Here is a 7,907-nt window from a genome sequence, read left to right as displayed (position 1 = left end):
TTAGAAATGAACTGATCAATTTCTCTCTTCATCCTAGTCCACCAGAACCTCTGGCGTAGGTCCTGATACATCTTAGTACTACCGGGATGAATCGTGAGAGGAGATTCATGAGCCTCCTTAAGAATCAGTTGTCGCAGATGTTGGTTCTTGGGAACCACCAAGCGGTTCTCAAAGAAAACAACACCTCGATCATCCATAGAGAAACATCCACCAACTCCCTTCCTAATGTTTCTCTTGATGCGGGAAATTCGTGTATCGTGCTTCTGGGCTTCTATGATATGATCCACAATAGTAGGTTTCGCCACCAAGGTAGAAAGGAATCCATGAGGAGCAATGTGAAGGTTAAGCTTATAGAATTCCTCATGGAGAAGTGGTTGGCCCTGCTGCAACATGAGATTGTTGCAATAGGACTTACGACTTAGCGCATCAGCCATGACATTGCCCTTGCCTGGGGTGTAGGTAATCCCTAAGTCGTAATCTAAGATCAACTCCAACCAACGTCTTTTTCTAAGGTTCAAATCTGGTTGGGTGAAAATATACTTGAGACTCTGGTGATCGGTGTAAATCTCGCAACGCTTACCAAGAAGGTAATGTCGCCAGGTCTTAAGTGCATAGACTACGACTGCAAGCTCTAGATCATGTGTAGGATAATTCTCCTCATATGGATGCAACTGTCGAGATGCATAGGCAATCACATGGCGATCTTGCATAAGAATGCAACCTAGTCCATGTCGTGAGGCGTCGCAGTAGATAACAAAGTCTTTAGTGAAATGCGGTGGCACAAGTATGGGAGCGGAAGTCAGGCGTCTTTTCAGTTCCTGAAAACTATGCTCACACTGTGGGGACCACTCAAACTTTTTATCTTTCTTGAGAAGTTCCGTGAGATGTTTGGCCACTTTGGAGAAGTTCTCAATGAAGCGGCGATAATAACTGGCTAGGCCAAGGAAACTCCTAACTTGCTTAACCGTTTCAGGTGGAGTCCAATCAAGAATGGCCTGAACTCTCTCGGGATTGACGGCAATGCCCTTGCCAGAGATCACGTGGCCAAGATAGGTCACTTCTAGCAACCAAAATTTGCACTTGGAGAACTTGGCATACAGGCGGTGCTCTTTGAGTTTTTCTAGCACAAGTCTAAGATGTTCGGCATGCTCTTCCTCATTGTTCGAGTAAATAAGGATATCATCGAGGTAAACCATGACGAACTTATCTAAGTACTCCATGAATATCGAGTTCATCAAGCGGGAGAATGTAGCTGGAGCATTGGTTAGACCGAAGGACATGACGGTGTACTCGTACCAGCCATAACGAGTGACAAAAGCCGTCTTAGGAATGTCCCCATTTCTGATCTTGATTTGGTGGTAGCCTAACCTCAAATCCATCTTGGAAAAGACTGAGGATCCAGCGAGCTGATCATACAGATCGTTGATCCTGGGGAGCGGATACTTGTTCTTTATCGTGACCAAATTAATGGGACGATAATCTATAACTGTCTGGTCCGTACCATCCTTATTCTTGACGAAGAGGACGGGGCAAGCCTAGGGAGAAGAACTAGGACGGATGAAACCCTTTTGCAAGGATTCATCGAGTTGTTTCTTAAGCTCAGCAAGTTCTAAGGGTGCAATCTTGTAAGGTCTCCTAGAGATTGGGGCGGTTCCTGGGATAAGGTCTATGACAAACTCTACATCTCTGTCAGGTGGAATACCTTGTAGTTCCTCTGGAAAGACATCTGGAAAGTCACGGACTACCGGGATATCCCCAAGGTCTAGAAGAGGGCTGGCATTAAGAGAATAGAGTTGACACTTTGCAACTCTGGTGGAGACAGTGACTATCTTGCCAGATGGATGTGTAAGCTGAACAGACCTGGTGAAACAATCAATCTTGGCATGATGAGTTGTCATCCAGTCCATACCCAAGATGATGTTAATATCTGAAGACTTGAGGGCTACAAGTGATGCAAGGAATACAAGTCTGCCAACAAGGATTTCATTACCATGGCTTATTCTGGTAGTTTGCCATCTAGACCCTGGAGTTTGGATTTCAAGTGGAGTTGGCATATCACAAAATGACATGTCGTGCAAACGAGCATAGCCTTCAGAGATGAAGGAGTGAGATGCTCCGGTATCAAACAGAACCGAAGCTGGGTGACAGTTGACAAGGAGTGTACCAAGAATGACATATGTATCATCATGAGCGTCTTTAGCCGAGACGTGATGCACACGTCCATGTTCAGTGGGAGCTGACTTGACACTAATCACCTTGCGTGATGGCTTACCACGGCCACCAGACTTCTCAGGTGGGGGTGGAGCATAGTTGGTTTGAGAGCAGTCACGGGCATAGTGTCCTGGCTCTCCGCATGTGAAACAAGTCCCTGAGGTAGGACATGGACCCGCATTGACAAGCGGTCTACCAATAGGCCTGGGTGGAGCATACTGCTGAACTGGGTGAGGCGCCACATAGGAGGGCCTCGGTGAATATCCGGGTGGAGGAGCAGAGTTCGGAACCCAATTCCGGCGCTTCTGAGAACTAGAACCGAAGGAAGAACCCAAATCACGGTTGTGCTTACGAGACTCCTCATAAGTGAGATGAGCTGTCTCTGCGTTAATGGCCTTGTTCACAAGAGCCTGGAATGCATTGCAATGATGCAAGTGGAGATCACGACGCAACTTGGGGTTGAGACCCTTCCGGAACCTAGCCTGCTTCTTGGCGTCTATGGACACCTCTTCTGTAGCATAGCGGGCGAGGTTCTCAAACTCTCTACTATAAGCATCAACAGCCATCTTATCCTAGGTGAAACTATAGAACTCTTCTCTCTTGCGGTCAATGTGGGCTTGAGGAATGTGATGCTCGCGAAAAACCTCGGTGAAATCTCTCCAGGTGGTTATCTGGCCAGCTGGAAGCATAGCCTCATAGTTCTGCCACCAAATACTAGCAGGACCTTCCAAGTGATATGCAGCATAGGTGACCTTGTCACCTTCAGCTACGCTCGCGGAACGCAGCTTGTGTGTGATACTACGGAGCCAGTCATCTGCATCAAGTGGTTCAATGGAATGATGGAAGGTAGGTGGTTTCAAACCAATGAAGTCATGAATGGATGCAGACTCTTTGTGTTGATGGGAGGTGTTCTCCTCAATACGTGCTAACAAGCAGTTAGACTCTCGCTTGTTCTTCTCCATCTCTAACATGAACTCTTCCAACGAAGGCTGATCGGGAGGATCCTCATCCCTACCATCTCCGTGGTTCCGGCTATGAGCAACAGAACTTCGGTTAACTGACGACATCCTGAAGAACCAACTAAGGAAACAAGGATGGATTCAGCATCATCATAAGGATGTAGAATATAGTACAAGGAAAATACTATCTCTTGAACTCCTAGGACAATTCTGGCAGCATAACGACAGTAAAATGCTCAAAATGAGACATCCTACAAATGATGGGGTAGTACCGTACTCAACATCATCACTCAAGGTTCTGTGGTAGTACTAAACAGACTACACCGGAAGTACTCTAACTGGGATATGACTCTGATCAACCAATCCTAAGAGACTACAGAGTAGTAACTCGTGATCCTAATAGACGGAAGAGAAAGCCTAGTTCCTTAACCCCGTAGGAAAGATAGGATGACTCAGATCAGAAGGCATGAGGTATAAGGAGTAAAAAGAGCCTTACGTTCCCTTCCACAATCAATTCCCCCATATAGCTAAAGAATTTCTAGACCCAACTTCGACCAGGTTGGCTTGGTAATCCTACAGGCAGTCAGGCTCTGATACCAAAGCTGTCAGGACCCCGATTCTAAGTCACACCAATCTAGCATGTAACACCTCATATCACTTTGCGGCCTCATTAGTCACTAATGACGACGCCACGTCGGCATGGCCGGGGTTAGGCCGCCTGCGACCTCAACCGACGGCGGAGGCTCATCGAACTTGAGCTACAGGCGGAGGATGGACTCGTAGAGACCACCGGGGCGTAGCCCATGCTCTCCCGCATCCAGAGGAACAGGTAGGTGGCCGCGGGGGCGCCGGAGATCGCCGAAACGAAGCTCACAGCGGTGGCCGGAGTTTGGCGTTAGCGGGTTAGGCGCTACGACGCATCTCAGGACGAGCTGGCGAGGTCCACGGCTTCCTGGGGGTTCCCTGAGTGCGGGGCAACACTCAGGCGCAAGCTTCAGTGGCTGCAGCGGCAGCGGCGACATGGCCGGCGTCGAGGAGCACTCGGGGACGATGGCTAGAGGACGCGAGGGACGACGGGGCAAGGGGGAATCGGGTCAACGGCTCACCGCAGAGTTGCAGGGATGGTAAGCGGGCTCGGGGACGCACCAGAGTGGCCAGATCGATGCAGAAGGGCGCCGGAGCCGAAGCTTGAAGACGATGATGATGGCGGCTGCTCGGGGCCTCCGTGCTTCCTTCCTTCGGTGCAGAGGTGAAGCGAGAGGTGGCGGAGGCTCTGGACAGCTCGGGAAGGCAAGGCGACGGCGGTGGGCGCAACGGCTCACGGCGGCGTGCTCAGGCGCGTGAGGGGGGAGCGAGGGAGAGTGTAACACCCTCGATGCGACTATATCTCCCACATGTCGAGGCACGACTTAGAGGCATAATCGCATTGAAGGCATATGTCGCAAATTAGGCAATCTTCACAACATCCCATGTAATATGAATAATAAAGGGGAGATAACATAGTTGGCTTACACTCGCCACGTCAATCAAGTACATAAATAACATTACATCATCCAAACACTCATGGCCCGACTACGGCGCCAAAATAAAAGAGAACCCAACATGCGACAATGGTCCCGTTCAACCCCAACTGGGCACCACTACTGATCATCGGGAAAGGAAACATAGTAACGTTGAGAGTCTTCATCGAACTCCCACTTGAGCTCATACGCGTCTGCTGGAGCGGAATCATTAGGCCCTGGATCTGGTGTAATAGTAATCTGTGAGCCACAGGAACTCAGCAATCTCGCACCCCCGCGATCAAGACTATTTAAGCTTAAAGGTATGATAGGGTAAAAATATGTGGAGCTGCAGCAAGCGACTAGCAAATATGGTGGCTAACTTATTCGCAAAAGAGAGCGAGAAGAGGAGGCAAAGCGCGAGCGAGAAACTAGAGAACAACCTGCGCAAACATTACCCCAACACCGTGTCCACTTCTCGGACACCGCCGAGAAGAGGCCATCTCGGTAACACACTCAGTTGATTCATGTTAATTAAATGAAGGTTCAAGTTATCTACAACCGGACATTAACAAATTCCCATCTGCCCATAACCGCGGACACGGCTTTCGAAAGTTCAAATCCCTGCAAGGGAGTCCGAACTTAGCCCATGACAAGCTCTCACGGTCAACGAAGGAATAGACCTCCTCCCAAGACGTTCCGATCAGACTCGGTATCTCGGTAATTCAAGACACTTCGACAGGTTAAAACAAGACCAGCAACACCGCCCGAATGTGCCGACAAATCCCGATAGGAGCTGCACATATCTCATTCTCAAGGCACGCTCAGATGAGACATCCTACGAGTAAAACCAACCCTCAAGTTGCCCCAAGGTGGCCCCGCAGTCTACTCGGTCGGACCAACACTCAAAGGAGCACTGGCCCGGGGGGGTTTAAATAAGATGACCCTCGGGCTCCGGAAACCCAAGGGAAAAAGAGGCTAGGTGGCAAATGGTAAGACCAATGTTGGGCATTGCTGGAAAACCTTTAATCAAGGTGAAATATCAAGGGGTTCTCATTATAACCCAACCGCGTAAGGAACGCAAAATCCGGGAACATAACACCGATATGACGGAAACTAGGGTGGCAAGAGTGGAACAAAACACTAGGCGAGAGGCCGAGCCTTCCACCCTTTACCAAGTATATATATGCATTAAGATAACATGGCAATATAATGATATCCCAACAAGTAAATAGATGTTCCAATAGGAACGGCCTCCGATCTTCACCTGCAACTAGCAACGCTATAAGAGGGGCTGAGCAAAGCGGTAACATAGCCAATCAACGGTTTGCTAGGACAAGGTGGGTTAGGGGTTTGACATGGCAATTTGGGAGGCTTGCAAGCAAGTGGTAGGCATCATAGCAATGGCATAGAAAAAGAGCGAGCAAGCTAGCATAGCAAATATAGTAGTGATTTCGAGGGTATGATCATCTTGCCTGCACAGTTGTCAGAGTTGACTGGATCCTCGAAAGCAAACTCAACGGGCTCCTCGTTAGCGAACTCGTGTCCCGGCTCTATCCAAACAAGACAAACAAGCAACAAGGACACAATCAACCACGTGCAAGAACCCAAGCAAGACGATGCGATGATGATATGCTATGCGGGATGCGATGCGGGATGCAAAATGCAAGATATGACAGGAAACGCATGAACCTGGCCTCAACTTGGAATTCCAAGTGTGCCACTGGAAAGATGAGATGAAATCGCTAGAAAACGATATAAAGAACGCCGGAATCGGAGTTACGGTTTGGAAATGGCAAGCGATTCAAAAATGACACCGGTCTGCGATTTACAGCAAGTAGGCATCTAAATGCAATGAGATGAACATGCTACAGCAATCAAACATGACAACAAAATACATGGCAGGGATGCATTCAAGATGCTTAGCAAAAGTCTAGCCCTGAGCTACGGCCAATTCATCCATTAACAGGTTCAAACAAACATGGCAAAAAATGCAAATGGCAAACAGATCTCAGACTTAGTGAAATTAACACTTGTCTGGAATTTCAGATCAGGTAGCACTCTTCGGAGCAACGAAACTACATGCTACAGGACCTTAACATGGCAAAGTAAAGTATGGCATGGAGCTACTCAAAGAGCTTAACAAAAGTCCCTTAGTGACCTTGAGCCAAAAGGGATCAGAAGATACAATTGCAAGCATGTGAACATAGCAAAAACATAATCAGTTTTCAGACTTAGTGAAAACTGACACATGCTGAAACATATCTCAAGTAGGCATGTTTACGAGCTCGATGCGCTCACTACGGTGCAAGTCATGGCAAGACAAGCATACATCCATCAAGAAGGCACAAAATGCAAGCTAGACATGGAAAGAACAATAGCATAGCATGCACGGATCAACTACAACATCACCGGCAAAATCGCAAACAAGTTAACAATCTGCCCAGATTCACAAAGTAGCAAAAGTAGAGCTCGACTGACTCAAGCTAGGGTGCTCCAAAATTGCAAACAAAGACATGGATGGATAGAGCACTACAATATTAACAAAACATCCTTACTGATCATCCTCAAAAGAGGCACGGATCACTAGGAAACAACATGAACATATGGCATCAAGAGATAAACAGCTCCAGGACTTAGAGAAATTACTAAGTCCCTGAAAACAGAATTAGCAAGTGCACCACTTTGCAAGCTTGCTCTAGTCACCACACACATCAAAAAAATACATGGGTTGCACCTATGGAAAGATGACAAAACCCTAAACAAAACATATGTAGAACTCATGGGCATATCATGCACACATTAATCATGGCAAAAATGACAAAAGGCTAAACGGAGTAGCAGATCTGACAATAATCTCAAGTAGCCCTTTTCTAACAGCATTTCGGGCATCAATATGAACTCAAATGAAAATGATGCAATGGAATGAAATGATGTACTCTCTGAGATGAACATTTTGATATGCTATATGCATGAATCGGAGCTACAGATACAAAGTTACGGAGCCAGGAAGAAGGGCACATGGATCTGGAATCTTAGGGACTTAGACGAAATTTACCACCGGATCTAGGGTTGACTTTGGCACGGAAGTCGAGGATCGTCGGGATCTGGCCGGAGTTCGCCGGAGGGGGACGCGGGGCGGTGCCGGGGAGGTCGGAGGAGGCCGGGGCCGACCGGATCTGGTCGCCGGAGTGGCCGGACGACGGTGGCGGCGCTCGGCGGTGGCCGCGGCGGGGTC

This window comes from Triticum dicoccoides, chromosome 4A (genome assembly GCF_002162155.2).
Source record: "Triticum dicoccoides isolate Atlit2015 ecotype Zavitan chromosome 4A, WEW_v2.0, whole genome shotgun sequence".
NCBI lineage: Eukaryota > Viridiplantae > Streptophyta > Magnoliopsida > Poales > Poaceae > Triticum > Triticum dicoccoides.
Note: the sequence above shows the minus strand (reverse complement) of the source record.